The sequence below is a fragment of the Salmo salar genome, chromosome ssa04 (assembly GCF_905237065.1).
Source record: "Salmo salar chromosome ssa04, Ssal_v3.1, whole genome shotgun sequence".
In the NCBI taxonomy this organism is placed as follows: Eukaryota; Metazoa; Chordata; class Actinopteri; order Salmoniformes; family Salmonidae; genus Salmo; species Salmo salar.
Genome location: NC_059445.1, coordinates 63,750,906 through 63,771,806, shown reverse-complemented (window position 1 = coordinate 63,771,806; position 20,901 = coordinate 63,750,906).

Sequence of the window (20,901 nt, the reverse complement as noted above, 5' to 3'; positions counted from 1 at the left end):
AATTATATATAGACTACCCCTGGATGCAACCGCTGTGTCAGATTTTAAAATAGCTTCACGGAGAAAGCACATTTTTCAATACTCTGAGTACATAGCTCAGCCATCACGGTGAGCTATTCAGACACCCGCCAGTTCGGGGCAACCTAAACTCAGAATTAGTATTAGAAATATTCTCTTACCTTTGCTGATCTTCATCAGAATGCACTCCCAGGACTGCTACTTCCACAAGAAATGTTGTTTTTGTTCCAAATAATCCATATTTATGTACAAATACCTCCGTTTTGTTTGTGCGTTCAGGTCACTATCCAAAGGGTAACGCGTGAGCGCAGAACGAGAGACGAAAAATCAAAACGTTCCATTACAGTATTTAGAAGTATGTCAAACGCTGTTTAAAATCAATCTTTATGGTATTTTTTACGTAAAATTTTGATAATATTCCAACCAGACAATAGCATATTCATTCACGAGGAAAAAGAAGGAGGGGCACGCTCACGGGACCTAGCATATCCAATCCCTTTGTTGCCAGGCAGACCACTCGGTAACTGAGCTCCTATTATCTGCCCAGTGACAGGAAAATGCTCAAACCACTTTCTGAAGGCTTTAGACAGCCAATGGAAGCCTTAGGAAGTGCAACGTCACCCCACAGACACTGTAGCTTCGATAGAGAATCAAAAGAAGAACTACAATTCTCAGACTTTACACTTCTGCTTGGAATTTTCTCAGGTTTTTGCCTGCCATATGAGTGTTTTCTATCCAAATCTACTAATAATATGCATATTCTAGTTTCTGGGCCAGAGTAGTAACCTGTTTAACCTGTTGGGTCTAGGGGGCAGCATTTGCACGTCTGGATAAAAAAAATGTACCCGATTTAATCTGGTTACTAATCCTACCCAGTAACTAGAATATGCATATACTTATTATATATGGATAGAAAACACTCTAAAGTTTCCAAAACTGTTTGAATGGTGTCTGTGAGTATAACAGAACTCATTTGGCAGGCAAAACCCTGAGACATTTTCTGACAGGAAGTGGATACCTGATGTGTTGTATTGACTTTAAACCTCTCCCATTGAAAAACACAGGGGTTTAGGAATATTTTGGCACTTCCTATTGCTTCCACTAGATGTCACCAGCCTTTACAAAGTGTTTTGAGTCTTCTGGAGGGAGATCTGACCGAACAAGAGCCATGGAACGGTGATGTCCCATTAGACACCTGGCGCGCTACTTCATGTTGGGTACCCTCGTTCCAATACGTTATAAAAGGCTATGCATTCGTCCACCTTGAATATTATTCATGTTCTGGTTAAAAAAGGCCCTAATGATTTATGCTATACAACGTTTGACATGTTTGAACGAACGGAAATATATTTTTTCCCCTCGTTCATGACGAGAAGTCCGGCTGGCTTACATCATGTGCTAACGAGACGGAGATTTTTGGACATAAATGATGAGCTTTTTTGAACAAAACTACATTCGTTATGGACCTGTGATACCTGGAAGTGACATCTGATGAAGAGAATCAAAGGTAATGGATTATTTACATAGTATTTTCGATTTTAGATCTCCCCAACATGACGTCTAGTCTGTATCGCAACGCGTATTTTTCTGGGCACAGTGCTCAGATTATTGCAAAGTGTGATTTCCCAGTAAGGTTATTTTTAAATCTGGCAAGTTGATTGCGTTCAAAAGATGTAAATCTATAATTCTTTAAATGACAATATAATATTTTACCAATGTTTTCTAATTTTAATTATTTAATTTCTGACGCTGACTTGACTGCCGGTTATTGGAGGGAAACGATTTCCTCAACATCAATGCCATAGTAAAACGCTGTTTTTGTATATAAATATGAACTTGATAGAACTAAAAATGCATGCATTGTCTAACATAATGTCCTAGGAGTGTCATCTGATGGAGATTGTAAAAGGTTAGTGTATCATTTTAGCTGGTTTTATGGTTTTGGTGACCCTGTCTTTGACTTGACAAAACATTACACACAACTCTTGTAAATGTACTGTCCTAACATACTCTAAATTTATGCTTTCGCCGTAAAACCTTTTTGAAATCGTAAAACGTGGTTAGATTAAGGAGATGTTTATCTTTCAAATGGTGTAACATAGTTGTATTTTTGAAAAATTTGAATTTTGACATTTATTTGGATTCAAATTTGCCGCTCTTGAAATGCACCTGCTGTTGATGGAGTGCACCACAGGTGGCACGCTAGCGTCCCACCTAGCCCCAAGAGGTTAAATTGGGTATGTTTTTCATCCGGGCGTGAAAATACTGCCCCCTAGCCCAGACAGGTTAAGAGTGTGCTCCTAATCTCAGCTCGTTACCTGTATAAAAGACACCTGGGAGCCAGAAATCTTTCTGATTGAGAGGGGGTCAAATACTTATTTCCCTCATTAAAATGCAAATCAATTTATAACATTTTTTACATGCGTTTTTCTGGATTCTTTTGTTGTTATTCTGTCTCTCACTGTTCAAATAAACCTACCATTAAAATGATAGACTGATCATTTCTTTGTCAGTGGGCAAACGTACAAAATCAGCAGGGGATCAAATACTTTTTTCCCTCACTGTACATAAATAGAGACCTAAGACAACATAGCATGGCAGCAATACATGACAACACAGCACGGTAGCAACACAACATGACAACAGCATGGTAGCAACACAACATGGTAGAAGCACAAAACATGGTACAAACATTATTGGGCACAGACAACAGCACAAAGGGAAAGAAGGTAGAGACAACAATACATCACGTGAAGCAGCCACAACTGTCAGTTAGCGTGTCCAGGATTGAGTCTTTGAGTGAAGAGATTGAGATAAAACTGTCCAGTTTGAGTGTTTGTTGCAGCTCGTTCCAGTCGCTAGCTGCAGCGAACTGAAAAGACGAGGGACCCAAGGACGTGTGTGCTTTGGGGACCTTTAACAGAATGTGACTGGCAGAACGGGTGTTGTATGTGGAGGATGAGGGCTGCAGTAGATATCTCAGATAGGGGGGAGTGAGGCCTAAGAGGGTTTTATAAATAAGCATCAACCAGTGGGTCTTGCGACGGGTATACAGAGATGACCAGTTTACAGATTAGTATAGAGTGCAGTGATGTGTCCTATAAGGAGCATTGGTGACAAATCTGATGGCAGAATGGTAAAGAACATCTAGCCGCTCGAGAGCACCCTTACCTGCCAATCTATAAATTACATCTCCGTAATCTAGCATGGGTAGGATGGTGATCTGAATCAGTGTTAGTTTGGCAGCTGGGGTGAAAGAGAAGCGATTACGATAGAGGAAACCAAGTCTAGATATAACTTTAGCCTGCTGCTTTGATATGTGCTGAGAAAAGGACAGTGTACCGTCTAGCCATACACCCAAGTACTTGTATGAAGTGACTACCTCAAGCTCTAAACCCTCAGAGGTAGTAATCACACCTGTTGGGAGAGGGGCTTTCTTCTTAGACCGGTCTGATCAGTCCAAAATTGCAATTTTGATTCCAACTGCAGAGTAGGTGAACGGATGACCTCCGCATATGTGGTTCCCACCATGAAGCATGGAGGGGGAGGTATGATGGTGTGGGGGTGCTTTGATGGTGACACTGTTGTTAATTTATTTAGAATTTACGGCACTCTTAACCTCTTGGGGCTAGGTGGGACGCTAGCGTGCCACCCGTGGTGCACTCCATCAACAGCAGGTGCATTTCAAGAGCGGCAAATTTGAATCCAAATAAATGTCAAAATTCAAATTTTTCAAAAATACAACTATGTTACACCATTTGAAAGATAAACATCTCCTTAATCTAACCACGTTTTACGATTTCAAAAAGGTTTTACGGCGAAAGCATAAATTTAGAGTATGTTAGGACAGTACATTTACAAGAGTTGTGTGTAATGTTTTGTCAAGTCAAAGACAGGGTCACCAAAACCATAAAACCAGCTAAAATGATGCACTAACCTTTTACAATCTCCATCAGATGACACTCCTAGGACATTATGTTAGACAATGCATGCATTTTTAGTTCTATCAAGTTAATATTTATATACAAAAACAGCGTTTTACTATGGCATTGATGTTGAGGAAATCGTTTCCCTCCAATAACCGGCAGTCAAGTCAGCGTCAGAAATTAAATAATTAAAATTAGAAAACATTGGTAAAATATTATATTGTCATTTAAAGAATTATAGATTTACATCTCTTGAACGCAATCAACTTGCCAGATTTAAAAATAACCTTACTGGGAAATCACACTTTGCAATAATCTGAGCACTGCGCCCAGAAAAATACGCGTTGCGATACAGACTAGACGTCATGTTGGGGAGATCTAAAATCGAAAATACTATGTAAATAATCCATTACCTTTGATTCTCTTCATCAGATGTCACTTCCAGGTATCACAGGTCCATAACGAATGTAGTTTTGTTCAAAAAAGCTCATCATTTATGTCCAAAAATCTCCGTCTCGTTAGCACATGATGTAAGCCAGCCGGACTTCTCGTCATGAACGAGGGGAAAAAATATATTTCCGTTCGTTCAAACATGTCAAACGTTGTATAGCATAAATCATTAGGGCCTTTTTTAACCAGAACATGAATAATATTCAAGGTGGACGAATGCATACTCTTTTATAACGTATTGGAACGAGGGTACCCAACATGAACTAGCGCGCCAGGTGTCTAATGGGACATCACCGTTCCATGGCTCTTGTTCGGTCAGATCTCCCTCCAGAAGACTCAAAACACTTTGTAAAGGCTGGTGACATCTAGTGGAAGCAATAGGAAGTGCCAAAATATTCCTAAACCCCTGTGTTTTTCAATGGGATAGGTTTAAAGTCAATACAACACATCAGGTATCCACTTCCTGTCAGAAAATGTCTCAGGGTTTTGCCTGCCAAATGAGTTCTGTTATACTCACAGACACCATTCAAACAGTTTTGGAAACTTTAGAGTGTTTTCTATCCATATATAATAAGTATATGCATATTCTAGTTACTGGGTAGGATTAGTAACCAGATTAAATCGGGTACATTTTTTTTATCCAGACGTGCAAATGCTGCCCCCTAGACCCAACAGGTTAACCAGCATGGCTACCACAGCATCCTGCAACGATACGCCATCCCATCTGCTTTGCACTTGTTTTCAACAGGACAATGACCCAACACTCCTCCAGGCTGTGTAACGGCTATTTGACCAAGAAGGAGAGTGATGGAGTGCTGCATCAGATGACCTGGACTCCACAATCACTCGACCTCAACCCAATTGAGATGGTTTTGGATGAGTTGAACCGCAGAGTGAAGGAAAAGCAGCCAACAAGTGCTCAGCATATGTGGGATCTACTTCAAGACTGTTGGAAAAGCATTCCAGGTGAAGCTGGTTGAGAGAATGCCAAGAGAGTGCAAAGCTGTCATCAAGGCAAAGGGTGGCTACTTTGAAGAATCTCAAATATAAATATATTTGTTTAACACTTTTTTTTGGTTACTACATGATTCCATATGTGTTATCTCATAGTTTTGATGTCTTCGCTATTATTCTACAATGTAGAAAATAGTAAAAAATAATAATAACAACAATTTGATAAGTAGATGTGTCCTAACCTTTGACTGGTATTGTAAATGTAAGCAGAGTGAAAGTGACTGTCAGCAGGATAAATGATAATGTAAATAGTAGCAGCAGCGTATAGGGTGAGTGTGTTGTGTGTGTGTGTTCATGCTTGTGTGGGCATCAAGATGTGTGGGAGTAGGTGCGTGTCAAAGGTAAAATGGGGAGTGCTTATATTTGTTCGCTGTGTGTGAGTATGTGCGTATGTTGGTTCTTCTAGCCTTGTGGGGACCTAAAATCCCCAAAAGTCCCTACAAGGATAGCCAAACAAGGAAAATTCTCCCATGTCCCCATGAGAACAAAGACTATTTTAAGCTTTGGGGTTAGGTTTGGGTTAGAATTAGGGTTAGGGTAAGAGGCTAGGGTTAGGAGTTAGGGTATGGGCTAAAGTTAGGAGTTGGGTTTGTATTAGGGTTAAGGTCAGGGTTAGGGAAAATAAGATTTTGAATGGAAATCAATTTTAGGTCCCCACGAGGATAGGAGAACAAAAGGTGTGTATGCGTGCAAGAGTGTCAGTGTAAGTGTGTGTGAATATGTGGTTATAGTTAGAAACCTGGAGTGTGCATAGAGTCAGTGCAGATAGTCAGTGCAGACGCCCGCGACAGATATTGTGGTCCCTGGGTCTGTCATGAATCACAGATACTGTATGTAATGTAAAGAACATCCCAATGGACAAAAACTGGTTGAATCAATGTTATTTCTATATCATTTCAACAAGAACATTTTATGTGATGATGTTGAATCTACATTTAAAACCGATTGGATTTGCAAAAAGTTATCAACGTACGGGAATTTAGTATTTTTTTCACTCAACTTTTAACCTAAATTGAATGACATGGTGAATTCACGTTGAAATGCCATCTGTGCCCAGTGGGATGCTATGTTGCTCAGATTCCCCCACGCGGCACCAAGGTACCCAAAGAAAACGATGGACAGAGTTTCACCAAGCGCGTTTGGTATGACAGTGCAAGCTTGTCTTTAAGCACAAGTTATTTATCAAAAACAAAAACAAAATAACAGTGAGCCAAACTGCAGAACAATTTTCAGGTGGAGGTAAACCAACAAATTCCTGTGTGCTGTTTTAACTGCTAGGTAAGTGGATTGCACAAAATAATGACTTAAACCAACTATGAGGTAGAAATGACAACAATATTTCTCCCAGTTACTAAGCTTCAATTACACATTGTATTGAATTGTAACAAAGCAACAAAAACAGAATATGTTTAGCTAAATTATGACAACTTATGAAAGATAACCCTGCTGTATAATTTCAACAATGGTGATGCAGGAGAAAATATTTTAAATAGACTGATTATTTGTGGACCACAAATGAATTCGAAACGTAAAAAGGCTAGCATGTACCTTTTTCCTGCCAGTGGTGGATATAGTTTGTTTTGAGCCGCAGAAACACTTTTGTTGAGTTCAATAGACAATTCCACCTACCTTTTTTCCTCTCAAACGGAAGCAATTTTGATAATCAGCATCCTTTCCACCTCTTGAACCTGGTCATAGTGAGAAGTATATTGATGCTATTAAGTCACACTTTTCTCAGGTGAAATTCTTCCTCCCTCACATAGAGCATCAGTGGTTCCATTTAGATACTAAAGAGGAAAATTATAGCTCCATTTATGGCCATAATAAAATGTGCCTTCAGAAAGTATTCATACCCCTTGATTTATTCCACATTTAGTTTTGTTACAGCCTGAATTCAAAATGGATTAAAAAATATAAATTTCTCACCCATCTACATACAATAAATACCCAATAATGACAAAGTGAAAACATGTTTTTAGAAATGTTTGCAAATGTGTTGAAAATGAAATACAGAAATCTCTTATTTACAGTTTTCACACCCCTGAGTCAATTCATGTGAGAATCACCTTTAGCAGTGATTACAGCTTTGAGTCTTTCTGGGTAAGTTTAAGAGCTTTGCACCCCTGGATTGTACAATATGTGCACATTATTCTTAAAAAAAATATTCAAGCTTTGTCAAGTTGGTTGTTGATCATTGCTAGACAGCCATTTTCAAGTCTTGCCATACATTTTCAAGACGATTTAAGTCAAAACTGTAACTAGGCCACTCAGGAACATTCAACGTCATTTTGGTAAGCAACTCCAATGTATATTTGGCCTTGTCTTTTAGGTTATTGTCCTGCTGAAAGGTGAATTCATCTCCCAGTGTCTGGTGAAAAGCAGACTGAACCAGGTTTTCCTCTAGGGTTTGGCGTGTGCTTAGCTCATTCTGTTTCATAGCTATTTCAAGCATTCCCATAACATGATGCAGCCACCACTATGCTTGAAAATATGGAGAGTGGTACTCAGTAATGTGATGTATTGGATTTGCCCCAAACATAACACTTAGTATTCAGGACAAAAAGTGAATTGCTTTGCCACATTTTTTGCAGTGTTACTTTACTGCCTTGTTGCAAACAGAATGCATGTTTTGGAATAGTTTTATTCTGTACAGGCTTCCTTCTTTTAACTTTGTCAGTTAAGTTAGTATGGTGGAGTAACTACAATGTTGTGGATCCATCCTCAGTTTTCCCCTATCACAACCATTCAACTATGTAACTGTTTTAAAGTCACCAATGGCCTCATGGTGAATTCCCTGAGCGGTTTCCTTCCTCTCCGGAGTTAGGGATGATGCCTGTATCTTTGTAGTGACTGGGTGTATTGATACACTATCCAAAGTTTAATTAATAACTTCACCATGCTCAAATACATATTCAATGCTGCTTTTTTTTACCCGTCTACCAATAGTTTCCCATTGCGAGGCATTGGAAAACCTCCCTGGTCTTTGTGGTTGAATTTGTGTTTGGAATCCACTGCTCGACTGAGGGACCTTACAGATAATTGTATCTGTGGGAAACAGAGATGAGGTATTCATTGAAAAATCATGTTAAACAGTATTATTGCACACAGAGTGAGGCTATTTAACTTATTATGTGACTTGTTAAGCACATTTTTACTCCTGAAGTTAGGCGATTGAATACTTATCTTTTCATTTTTTTATCCATTTTACAACTTTCTAAAACATAATTCCACTTTGACATTATGGGATATTGTGTGTATGCCAGTGGCACAAAATCTAAATTTAAGCAATTTTAAATTCAGGCTGTAACACAACAAAATGTAAAAAGAGTCAAAGGGGTATGAATACTTTCTGAAGGCACTATTATGTACTGTTTTACCTGTCGCAATGTTAAACATTCCATCAGTTTTGGTAGTTTTTCATATTTCTGCGTACCAGCAGTAAGTGCAAACATGGAAATAGTAATTGTGTGTCAAAACTACAGTAAAATCACAGTCAGAAATGTGAGTGAAAAAGAACACTTTGCTCATGCAGTGCTTCTGTTCTTCCAGCCGAAGTAAAAGCCAGGGGAACTGGTGCTCATGCCTTGACATGAAATCTCCGAGCAACACATGTGGATCAATATGGAATCCTCCTGACAGGGGGCTCCAAGTTTAACACGTCCCCCTCCTCTCCCCTTCTCCTCCTCCGCAACCACAAGTGTCTTTATGTCTCAGGACAGCAGATGATGCCACATGACATCTGTGCTGGGCTCTGGCAGCCCGCTAGCAGATAGCCTTCTATCAGTGGTACAAGGTGACTTTGAGCCCTGGCAGCATGACAAGCCGTTCCAGCGCCCTTGCACAGGCAATCAAAAGCCAGGGCTTCATACAGACAACAACCCAAAGTCAACATCTGCAGTAGGCTGTCGCGAGAGATTGCCGCTGAGAGTAGGGGTGAAACTTCACCATAAGACACCTTGATTGCGGGGGCAGCAGTGGTGAGAGCTGCTGTGTAGTTTGGAGAGATATAGACTAACCTTGAATCTCTTGCAGTATTGTCCAACAGTGGGAAATGTCAAAATGTCTCGGCAAAGGAAGAATAACAACAAAATGTAAAGTATCCAAGAGCGTAGGAATGCCAATTCTACCTGAATGGCTAGGGTTCAATTTGGAAAATCAACATGGCATTGCAATTATAGTTTGAATGAAGCACAATAGTTCTAGATGTTGACATTTGTATTGCTTTTATATAATATTCTTACAGCAGTCCGTATGTTTGAGTGGACACACTTTGTTTCAGAACACTCAGAGAGGGTAAATAGCTCCATTGTGTGCCGAAATTGTGTTCTTGACACAAGCATGGGCAATCTATAGGCATGGCCATGGTTGAGCAGTCACAGAAAGTGTGTTGTTGCCTGGACTTCTAAAGACTTCTACCATGGGCTCTGTTCAAAGAGAATTCAAAATGTTAGATGAAAAACTATAATCAGGAAATGTCATCAGGAGTGTGTGTGTGTGTGTGTGTCTGAACTGTGTCAAAATATAAGTGAGGATGCATCCCGTCTTATTTCGATGTGGAAAACAATTTCCATATTCACAATGAATTCTGTATGACATCCTTCTAAAAAGTTTTGCTGAATCTGTGACTAAGCAATATGGAAATATATTAACCTGTTATGGCTAGGGGGCAGTATTTTCACGGCTGGATAAAAAACGTACCCGATTTAATCTGGTTACTACTCCTGCCCAGTAACTAGAATATGCATATAATTATTGGCTTTGGATAGAAAACACTCCAAAGTTTCTAAAACTGTTTGAATGGTGTCTGTGAGTATAACAGAACTCAAATGGCAGGTCAAAACCTGAGAGATTCCTTTACAGGATGTGGCCTGTCTGACCATTTCTTGAACTTCTTTGCCATCTCTATCTTTTACAAAGGATCTCTGCTCTAACGTGACACTTCCTACGTCTTCCATGGGCGCTCAGAGCCCGGGAAAAAACAGAATGTCGTCATCCCAGCCCCAGGCTGAAACACATTATCGCCTTTCTCAAGTGGCCGATCAAGGGACTGTGGGCTTAGGCGCGTGACCTGGCCGCCCCCGTCTTTGTGATTTTTCCTCTGTTTGCCGAAAAGGAGATTCCCGGTCGGAATATTATCGCTTTTTTACGAGATAAATTGCATAAAAATTGATTTTAAACAGCGGTTGACATGCTTCGAAGTACGGTAATGGAATATTTATAATTTTTTTGTCACGAATTGCGCCATGCGCGCGACCCTGATTTACCATTTCGGATAGTGTCTGGGACAAAACGCCGCTATTCGGATATAACAATGGATTATTTTGGACCAAACCAACATTTGTTATTGAAGTAGCAGTCCTGGGAGTGCATTCTGACGAAGACAACAAAAGGTAATCAAACTTTTATAATAGTAAATCTGATTTTGGTGAAGGCTAAACTTGCCGGGTGTCTAAATAGCTAGCCCGTGATGGCTGGGCTATGTACTTAGAATATTGCAAAATGTGCTTTCACCAAAATGCTATTTTAAAATCGGACATATCGAGTGCATAGAGGAGTATTGTATCTATAATTCTTAAAATAATTGTTATGCTTTTTGTGAACGTTTATCGTGAGTAATTTAGTAAATTGTTAGTAAATTCCCCGGAAGTTTGCGGGGTGTATGCTAGTTCTGAACGTCACATGCTAATGTAAAAAGCAGTTTTTTTATATAAATATGAACTTGATTGAACAAAACATGCATGTATTGTATAACATAATGTCCTAGGGTTGTCATCTGATGAAGATCATCAAAGGTTAGTGCTGCATTTAGCTGTCTTCTGGGTTTTTGTGACATTATATGCTAGCTTGAAAAATGGGTGTCTGATTATTTCTGGCTGGGTAGTCTGCTGACATAATCTAATGTTTTGCTTTCGCTGTAAAGCCTTTTTGAAATCGGACAGTGTGGTTAGATAAAGGAGAGTCTTGTCTTTAAAATGCTGTGAAATAGTCATATGTTTGAAAAATTGAAGTTTTTGTATTTCTGAGGAATTTGTAATTCGCGCCACGCCTATCATTGGATATTGGAGCAGGTGTTCCGCTAGCGGAACGTGTAGATGTAATTAACATTGTACTATACTAAACCCATAGAATCTGTCCAGAGAATCCAGAGTTTTTCTGACCTTTGCAGAAGTTGTCACATTAATTGAGTCTTAAGAGGCTCTACCAATCTTTTTATAAATTACTTAATTCATTCCAATATCCATGTTTTAATGTGCTGCTACTTGAACTTCATTTTGGTGAACTTTTAATTCTACCTTTCAAACTGCCTCTGCCTCGTAATGTTTCAACACATTTAGTTGATATTAATTTAGACAAAAGTAGAAATGCACTGAGAGAAACTCTTTGTTAGGAAGTGATTCATGATCATAAGATGTAACATGTAAGCACTGGATATAGACTAAAATTTCTGTATTATCACATTAATAAAAGGTTAGTCATAAGCACAACCTAATGTTAAAGGCCCAGTGCAGTCAAAAATGTGATAACCTGTGTTTTATATATACACTGAACAAAAACGTAAAGTGTTGGTCCCATGTTTCATGAGCTGAAATAAAAGATTCCCGAAATTTTCCATACGCACAAAACGCTTTTTATTCTCATATTTTGTGCACAAATTTGTTTACATCCCCCCAAAATTGACTGTTACAGTGACCATATTACCGCCTATGTCATGACTTCAGTCAAATTCCACCTGACCATATAGTCATGGTAACTAGGCTTCTCCAAGCTCTGATGCTGCTGATGGTCATTAGTAGCCTACCAAACTTGATAACTGTCTGGTACTCAGCACTCAATTGTCGCTCTAATCACTCTGACATCAATGCAAATGTTTTCGAAAATCAAATCAAACGCTCAAGCCCATGAGCTCATGTTGTGCAATATTTATATAGGCAATGTAATTGCGTAAGAAAACAGAGTTTTGATGGCCTCTATTAAAAAGAGGATCCCATCAGCTTTCTATAGACTAGGCCTACTATATTTATTTATCAACTCCCCTAATATTAAGCACATTGCTTCGCTTTACAACAGGAGTATAGCCTACCTGTTTGGCATGAAAATGAACCATGGGAAAAGCGTCCTCCATTCGCTATTTAAGTGCATAAACGCCGGCCCCTGTTCCTGAGCAGGTGCATAATAATGATCCATTCTAAATCCAAACTAATTTCACACAAATATTATTTAGTGTATGTAAAGACAACATTAAATTAAGAAGAATTCTATGGAGTGACAATAGCTTATCACAAGAAACAGCACAACTTTTTTGTGTGGCTTTTTCAAATCATAGTCACACATCTCATGTAGCTTAGCCCATAGGCCTATATATGTTTTGATAAGGTTTGATAAGGAGGGTGAAGAGGTGGGGGCTAATAGGGCAACCCTGTCTGTTCCCCCTATAGAGAGGAAAAGAGGAAATAATCCCAATGGTAGCAATCCTAGCTTTAGGACAGTGATTTAATCAAGTTTACAAACACGGTGCCTAAACCTACCTTTGCAAAACGCAAGAGATATGGCGATTTGACCCTATCAAAGGCCTTTTTGGCATCGAGGAAGACTGTTACACTAGGTATTTTGTTTTTGTTAGCAAGGTGAATTATATCAAAGAACCTTCTGAGATTATTGGAGGACAATCTATTAATTATGAAGCCAGTCTGATCTGGGTTGACCAGCAGAGGGAGCAATGACTCTAGTCTCTCAGATAGCATCTTGGTGATCAGTTAACAATCTGTACTAAGGAGAGAGATTGGTCTATAGGAAGCGCACTTTAGCAAGTGTTTCCCTTTCTTGTGAATTACTGTAATCACAGTTTGAGAGAAAGAGTCTGGAAAGCAGTTGTCCTCCCCGTCTTTTTTAAGTACCTCCATAAGGTAGGGTACCAACAGCTCCTTAAATTCTTTATAGAACTCTGGAGGGAAGCCAATCTCCTCAGGAGATTTATTAGAAGATAAAGATTTAATGGCCTCCAACAATTCAGGGACTGAGAACTGTTCACTCAGGCGTTCTCTGTCTTCCTCTGACAGGCATGGGAGGTTGAGAGAGGAGAGAAAATAGTCAATCTCTGATAGATCATCGCTTGATTGGGAAGTATAGAGGTCCTCGTAGTATTTCTTAAAAGTATAACTCATTTCAGTAGGGTCGAAATATCTCATTAGTAAGAGTTTCTATAGCATTATTTGTCCTCTTACTTTCCTCTGCTTTCAGTTACCATGCCAATTCTTTGTGCACTTTCTCTCCAAGTTCGTAGTAACACTGTTTTGATTTAGCGATGGCCCTCTCAGCTTGATACGTGTTCAGAGTATTATATTTCAGTTTTTTATTTACCAAAAGCCTGTATAGGTCTTTAGTCGGGCCTCGTTTCAGATTCAAGGACATTCAGTTCGGCACCGTGTTTTCTCTTCAACCCTTTAGTATATGCAATGATCTGTCCCCTCACGTAGGCTTTCAATGCATCCCAAAGAATGAAACTGTCAGGAGCAGAGGGTTTGTTTGTCAAAGTGAAAATATTGATCTGCTCTTTGATGAATGCACAAAAGTCAGGTTGCTTCAGGAGTGTAGAATTTAGTCTCCATCTATATGCTCCATTTACCTTGGTAGGAATGGAGATTGATAACACCAGAGGAGAATGGTCACTAAACAATCTGGGGAGATAATTGGTATCTAACACTCTATGAAACTGTTGGGTTGTTAGCAGAAAGTTATCTATGCATGCGTGTGTATGTGTTGTGTGGGTGTGAATAAAATCAGTAGTCCCTATCCTGTGGGTGCATCCGTCTCCAGACTTCTAGTAAATTGAGATCCTTTCTGAATGACATGGTTAGCTTGGCGGCTTTGGTAAGAGGAGAGTGCTTCAGAGGACCTATCAAGAACTGTATCTAAACACAAATTGTAATCTCTTCCAGCCAGTAGCCATCCTGGTGATGCTTGAGCAAACATATTGTCATCATACAAGCATAAATATTCAATAGGGTCCAAGACTTCGAATACATATGCCCATGCACCAAAACAAACCTGCCTGAGGGATCAGACATAGTGTTGCTGACATAAAAGGGGATGTCTACTTATCAAAAGTGCAGTTCCTTTTGCTTTAGAGTTGAAAGAGGATGCAAAAACTTGTCCTACCCATTCCCTCTTTAATTTCTTGTGTTCACTGGCTGTAAGATGTGCTTCTTGTAAGAACCACTACTAAAGGACACCAATAAGAAGAAAAGACTTGCTTGGGCCAAGAAACAAGAGAAATTGACATTAGACCGATGGAAACCTGTCCTTTGGTCTGATGAGTCCAAATTTGAGATTTATGGTTTCAACCGCCATGTCTTTGTGAGACGCAGAGTAGGTGAACGGATGATCTCCGCATGTGTGGTTCCCACCGTGAAGCATGGAGGACGTGTGATGGTGCTTTGCTGGTGACACTGTCAGTGATCTATTTAGAATTCAAGGCACAATTAACCAGCATGGCTTCCACAGCATTCTGCAGCGATATGCCATCCCATCTGGTTTGCTCTTAGTGGGACTATCATTTGTTTTTCAACAGGATAATGATCAAAAACACACCTCCAGGCTGTGTAAGGGCTGCATCAGATGACCTGGACTCCACAATCACCTGACCTCAACCCAATTGAGATGGTTTGGGATGAGTTAGACCGCAGCGTATGTTTGGAAAATGTATTACTTGCACAGAATGACAAGTTGGCCAATCGAATAGGTCAACTTTTGTATCATGGGGGATAGTAGATTAACATAGGCTAGTGGTTCTGCTGTTCGTAAGGCCAACTCATCTTGTTGGCTGATGAAAAGTAGGTTAAATGTGGACAGTTCTTCCAACATCTTCAATATGCACCTCTGCATTTGATAAGAGGGATGCTCACAGTTACGTCCCCGATGTGTCGGTCTTCACTTGTAGCCTACTTCTTAGCTATAAGAAGGATCTGATCACGTGACTGGCATTGGCTACTAAGAATTTAGATATCTGAGAGAGCCATGTGAGAGGTGCTTCAGAGCATGGCAGCCGGGGGAAGGGAATTATAATTATTATATTCACCATAAGGGCACATTGGTCACGTTGGCCGCAAAAGACATGGATTTTTTAGGGGGAATTACGGCCACACAAGGGGAATGAACATTTGAGTTCTGATGAGAATATTATGAAGTGCTTGTCAAATTGTGAATGAGAGACTGATGAACTGTGTGCAGCCTGCACAAGAAACAAATCACAGCTCATGCCTTTCATGTGACTTGACGTGTATGACAGCGTGTTCCAGTTCCCGCCAATATCCAGCAACTTCGCACAGCCATTGAAGAGGAGTGGGACAACATTCCACAGACCACAATCAACAGCCCGATCAACTCTATACGAAGGAGATGTGTCACGCTGCATGAGGCAAATAGTGGTCACACCAGATACTGACTGGTTTTCTGATCCATGTCCCTACTTTTTTTAAAGTTATCTGTGACCAACAGATACAGTTGAAGTCGGAAGTTTACATACAGTCGTGGCCAAAAGTTTTGAGAATGACACAAATATAAATTTTCACGAAGTCTGCTGCCTCAGTTTATATGATGTCAATTTGCATATACTCCAGAATGTTATGAAGAGTGATCAGATGAATTGCAATTAATTGCAAAGTCCCTCTTTGCCATGCAAATTAACCTGTCTGGGAACGTGGGACGCTTGCGTCCCACCCTAGTCAACAGCCAGTGGAATTGCGTCGCGCGAAATACAAATACCTCTATATGCTATCATTTCAATTTCTCAAACATATGACTATTTTACACCAGTTTATAGATCCACTTCTCCTGAATCGAACCACGTTGTCCGATTTCAAAAAGGCTTTACAGCAAAAGCAAAACATTAGATTATGTTAGGAGAGTACCCTGCCAAAAAAAAATCACACTGCCATTTTCAAAGCAACTAGCATGCATCACAAATACCCAAAACACAGCTAAATGCAGCACTAACCTTTGACAATCTTCATCAGATGACACTCCTAGGACATCATGTTACACAATACATGCATTTTTTAGTTTGTTTCATATTTATATATAAAAACAACATTTTACATCGGCGCGTGACGTTCAGAAAATATTTTCCCTCAAATGCTTCCGGTGACTCAGCGCTACAATTTACAAAATTACTATTCGAAAACATTGTTAAAATGTAATATTGTCATTCAAAGAATTATAGATTAACATCTCATGAATGCTACCGCATTGCCAGATTTAAAAATAACTTTACTGAGAAATCACACTTTGCAATAAACGACGTGGTATGCTCAGAAAAATAGGCTAGGCGATACATGTTAGCGCCATCTTGGAACCATCTAAAATCAAATATACTATTGTAAATATTCCCTTACCTTTGATTATCTTCATCAGAAGGCACTTCCAGGAATCCCAGGTCCACAACAAATGTAGTTTTGTTCAAAAAAGTAAATCATTTATGTCCCAATAGTTCCTTCTTGTTAGCGCGTTCCGAAGGCTACTCATAATGTACTGAAGCGCGCGGGACTTGTCGTCACGAATGTGCAGAAAATATATATTTACGTTCGTTCAAACATGTCAAACGTTGTATAACATAAATCTTTAGGGCCTTTTTCAACCAGAGCTTCAATAATATTCAAGGCGGACGATTGCATTGTCTTACTAAACGTTTGAACAAAAAGGGTTCCCATGGGCGCCCGCGTCATAGTAGTAATGGCCCTCCCCCTGTGACCAACTTTCCAAGCCTCTCTTTGGGTCAGTTTCTACCATAGAAGACTCAAACCACTTTGTAAAGACTGTTGACATCTAGTGGAAGCCTTAGGAAGTGCTAAATGATTAATAAGTCCCTGTGTGTTTCAATGGCAAATGCTTGAAAGTGATTCCACACATCAGATTTCCACTTCCTGTTAGGATTTGTCTCAGGGTTTTGACTGCCATATGAGTTCTGTTATACTCACAGACACCATTCAAACAGTTTTAGAAACTTTAGAGTTTTTTTCTATCCAAATCTACTAATTATATGCATATTCTAGTTACTGGGCAGGAGTAGTAACCAGATTAAATCGGGTACGTTTTTTATCCGGCCGTGCAAATACTGCCCCCTATCCCCAACAGGTTTTAACTGAATCCCCCCCCCAAAAAATTCCACTGCATTTCAGCCCTGCCACAAAAGGACCAGCTGTCATCATCTCAGTGATTCCCTTGTTAACTTCACTAGGGTAGGGGGTAGCATTCGGAATTTTGGATGAAAAGCGTGCCCAAATTAAACTGCCTGCTACTCAGGCCCAGAAGCTAGGATATGCACTTGGATAGAAAACACTCTAAAGTTTCCAAAACTGTTAACCTCTTACATCTAGATGTTCCGCTAGCGGAACACCGCTCCAATATCCAATGATAGGGCGTGGTGCGAATTACAAACTCCTCAAAAATCCCCAAACTTCAATTTTTCAAACATATGACTATTTTACACCATTTTAAAGATAAGACTCTCCTTTATCTAACCACATTGTCCGATTTCAAAAAGGCTTTACAACGAAAGCAAAACATTAGATTATGTCAGGAGAGTACCCAGCCAGAAATAATCACACACCCATTTTTCAAGCTAGCATATAATGTCACAAAAACCAAAACCACAGCTAAATGCAGCACTAAACTTTGATGATCTTCATCAGATGACACTCCTAGGACATTGTTATACAATACATGCATTTTTTGTTCAATCAAGTTCATATTTATATCAAAAACCAGCTTTTTACATTAGCATGTGACGTTCAGAACTAGCATACCCACCGAAACTTCCGGTGTTCTCAGATCGACCACTATCCAAATGCGCTACTGTTTTTCAGCCAGGGACTGCAGAGTCATCATTCCCCGTTCTGGCGCCTTCTGAGAGCCTATGGGAGCCTTAGAAAATGTCACGTTACAGCAGAGATCCTCTGTTTTTGATAAAGAGGCTATAGAAGGCCAAGAAATGGTCAGAGAGGGCACTTCCTGTTTAGAATCTTCTCAGGTTTTGGCCTGCCATATGAGTTCTGTTATACTCACAGACACCATTCAAACAGTTTTAGAAACTTTAGGGTGTTGTCTATCCAAATCAATTATATGCATATTCTAGTTTCTGGGCAGGAGTAATAACCAGATTAAATCGGGTACGTTTTTTATCCGGCCGTGAAAATACTGCCCCCTATCCTAAACAGGTTAAAATAATGTCTGTGACTATAACAGAACTGATATGGCAGGCGAAAACCTGAAGAAAATCCATCCAGGAAGTACTATTATTTTGAAAGGCTGTTTTTCCACTGAAAGCCAATCCACCATACAAAGACTTAGGACCCAGTTCACGATCTCTATGGCTTCTTCTACATGTGGCCAGTCTTTAGGCATTCTTTCAGGCTTTACCTCTGAAAATGAGGGAGATACAGCACTTTTAATGAGTGGACAGTGGAAATTTCCACACGAGTCCAGCCCGTGATCGGGAGCGCGCCTTTCTTGTTTCTCCTTTTCTATTGACGAAGCTTTTGTCCGGTTGAAAAGTTATTGATTATTAATGACAAAAACAACCTGAGGTTGATTTTAAACATCGTTTGACATGTTTCTATGAACTTTTATTGTACTTTTTTTACTTTTCGTCTGGATGTTGAGAGCGCGCTTTGTGCCTTTGGATTACTGAACTAAACGCACCAACAAAACAGAGGTTTTTGGACATAAAGAGGGACATTATCGAACAAAACAAACATTTATTGTGTAACATGGAGTCCTGGGAGTGCCACCAGATGAAGATCATCGAAGGTTAGTGATAAATGTAATCCCTATTTCTGACTTTTGTGAGTCCTCTCCTTGGCTGGAAAATGTCTGTATGGTGTTTTGTGGCTAGGCGCTGTCCTAACATAATCGCATTGTGTGCTTTCGCCGTAAAGCCTTTTTGAAATCGGACACTGTGATTGGATTAACAAGAAGTTTATCTTTAAAATGGTGTATAATACTTGTATGTTTGAGGAATTTTAAATATGGGATTTCTGTTGTTTGAATTTGGCGCCTTGCAATTTCACTGGCTGTTGTCGAGGTGGGACGCTAGCGTAAGATTGCACCTAAATCAACCATTTATCGGATCATCAAGAGCTTCAAGGAGAGCAGTTCAATTGTTGTGAAGAAGGCTTCAGGGCGCCCAAGAAAGTCCAGCAAGCGCCAGGACCGTCTCCTAAAGTTGATTCAGCTGCGAGATCGGGGCACCACCAGTACAGAGCTTGCTCAGGAATGGCAGCAGGCAGGTGTGAGTGCATCTGCACGCACAGTGAGGCGAACACTTTTGGAGGATGGCCTGGTGTCAAGAAGAGCAGCAAAGAAGCCACTTCTCTCCAGGAAAAACATCAGCGACAGACTGATATTCTACAAAAGGTACAGGGATTGGACTGATGAGGACTGGGGTAAAGTCATTTTCTCTGATGAATCCCCTTTGCGATTGTTTGGGGCATCCGGAAAAAAGCTTGTCCAGAGAAGACAAGGTGAGTGCTACCATCAGTCCTGTGTCACGCCAACAGTAAAGCATCCTGAGACCATTCATGTGTGGGGTTGCTTCTCAGCCAAGGGAGTGGGCTCACTCACAATTTTGCCTAAGAACCCAGCCATGAATAAAGAATGGTACCAACACATCCTCCGAGAGCAACTTCCCCCAACCATCCAGGAACAGTTTGGTGACGAACAATGCCTTTTCCAGCATGATGGAGCACCTTGCCATAAGGCAAAAGTGATAACTAAGTGGCTCAGGGAACAAAACATCGATATTTTGGGTCCATGGCCAGGAAACTCCCCAGACTTTAATCCCATTGAGAACTTGTGGTCAATCCTCAAGAGGCGGGTGGACAAACAAAAACCCACAAATTCTAACAAACTCCAAGCATTGATTATGCAAGAATGGGCTGACAGCATGCGTGGACAGCATGCCAGGGCGGATTGCAGAGGTCTTGAAAAAGAAGGGTCTACACTGCAAAATATTGACTCTTTGTATCAACTTCATGTAATTGTCAATAAAAGCCTTTGCCACTTATGAAATGCTTGTAATTATACTTCAGTGTTCCATAGTAACATCTGACAAAAAATATCTAAAGACACTGAAGCAGCAAACATTGTGGAAATTAATATTTGTGTCATTCTCAAAAGTTTTGGCCACGACTGTTCACCACAGCCAAATACATTTAAACTCAGTTTTTCACAATTCCTGACATTTAATCCTAGTAAAAAATCCCTGTCTTAGGTCAGTTAGGATCACCACTTTATTTTAAGAATGTGAAATGTCAGAATAATACTAGAGATAATGATTTATTTCAGCTTGTATTTCTTTCATCACATTCCCAGTGGGTCAGAAGTTTACATACTCAATTAGTATTTGGTAGCATTGCCTTTAAATTGTTTAACTTGGGTCAAACGTTTCAGGTAGCCTTCCACCAGCTTCCCACAATAACTTGGGTGAATTTTGGCCCAT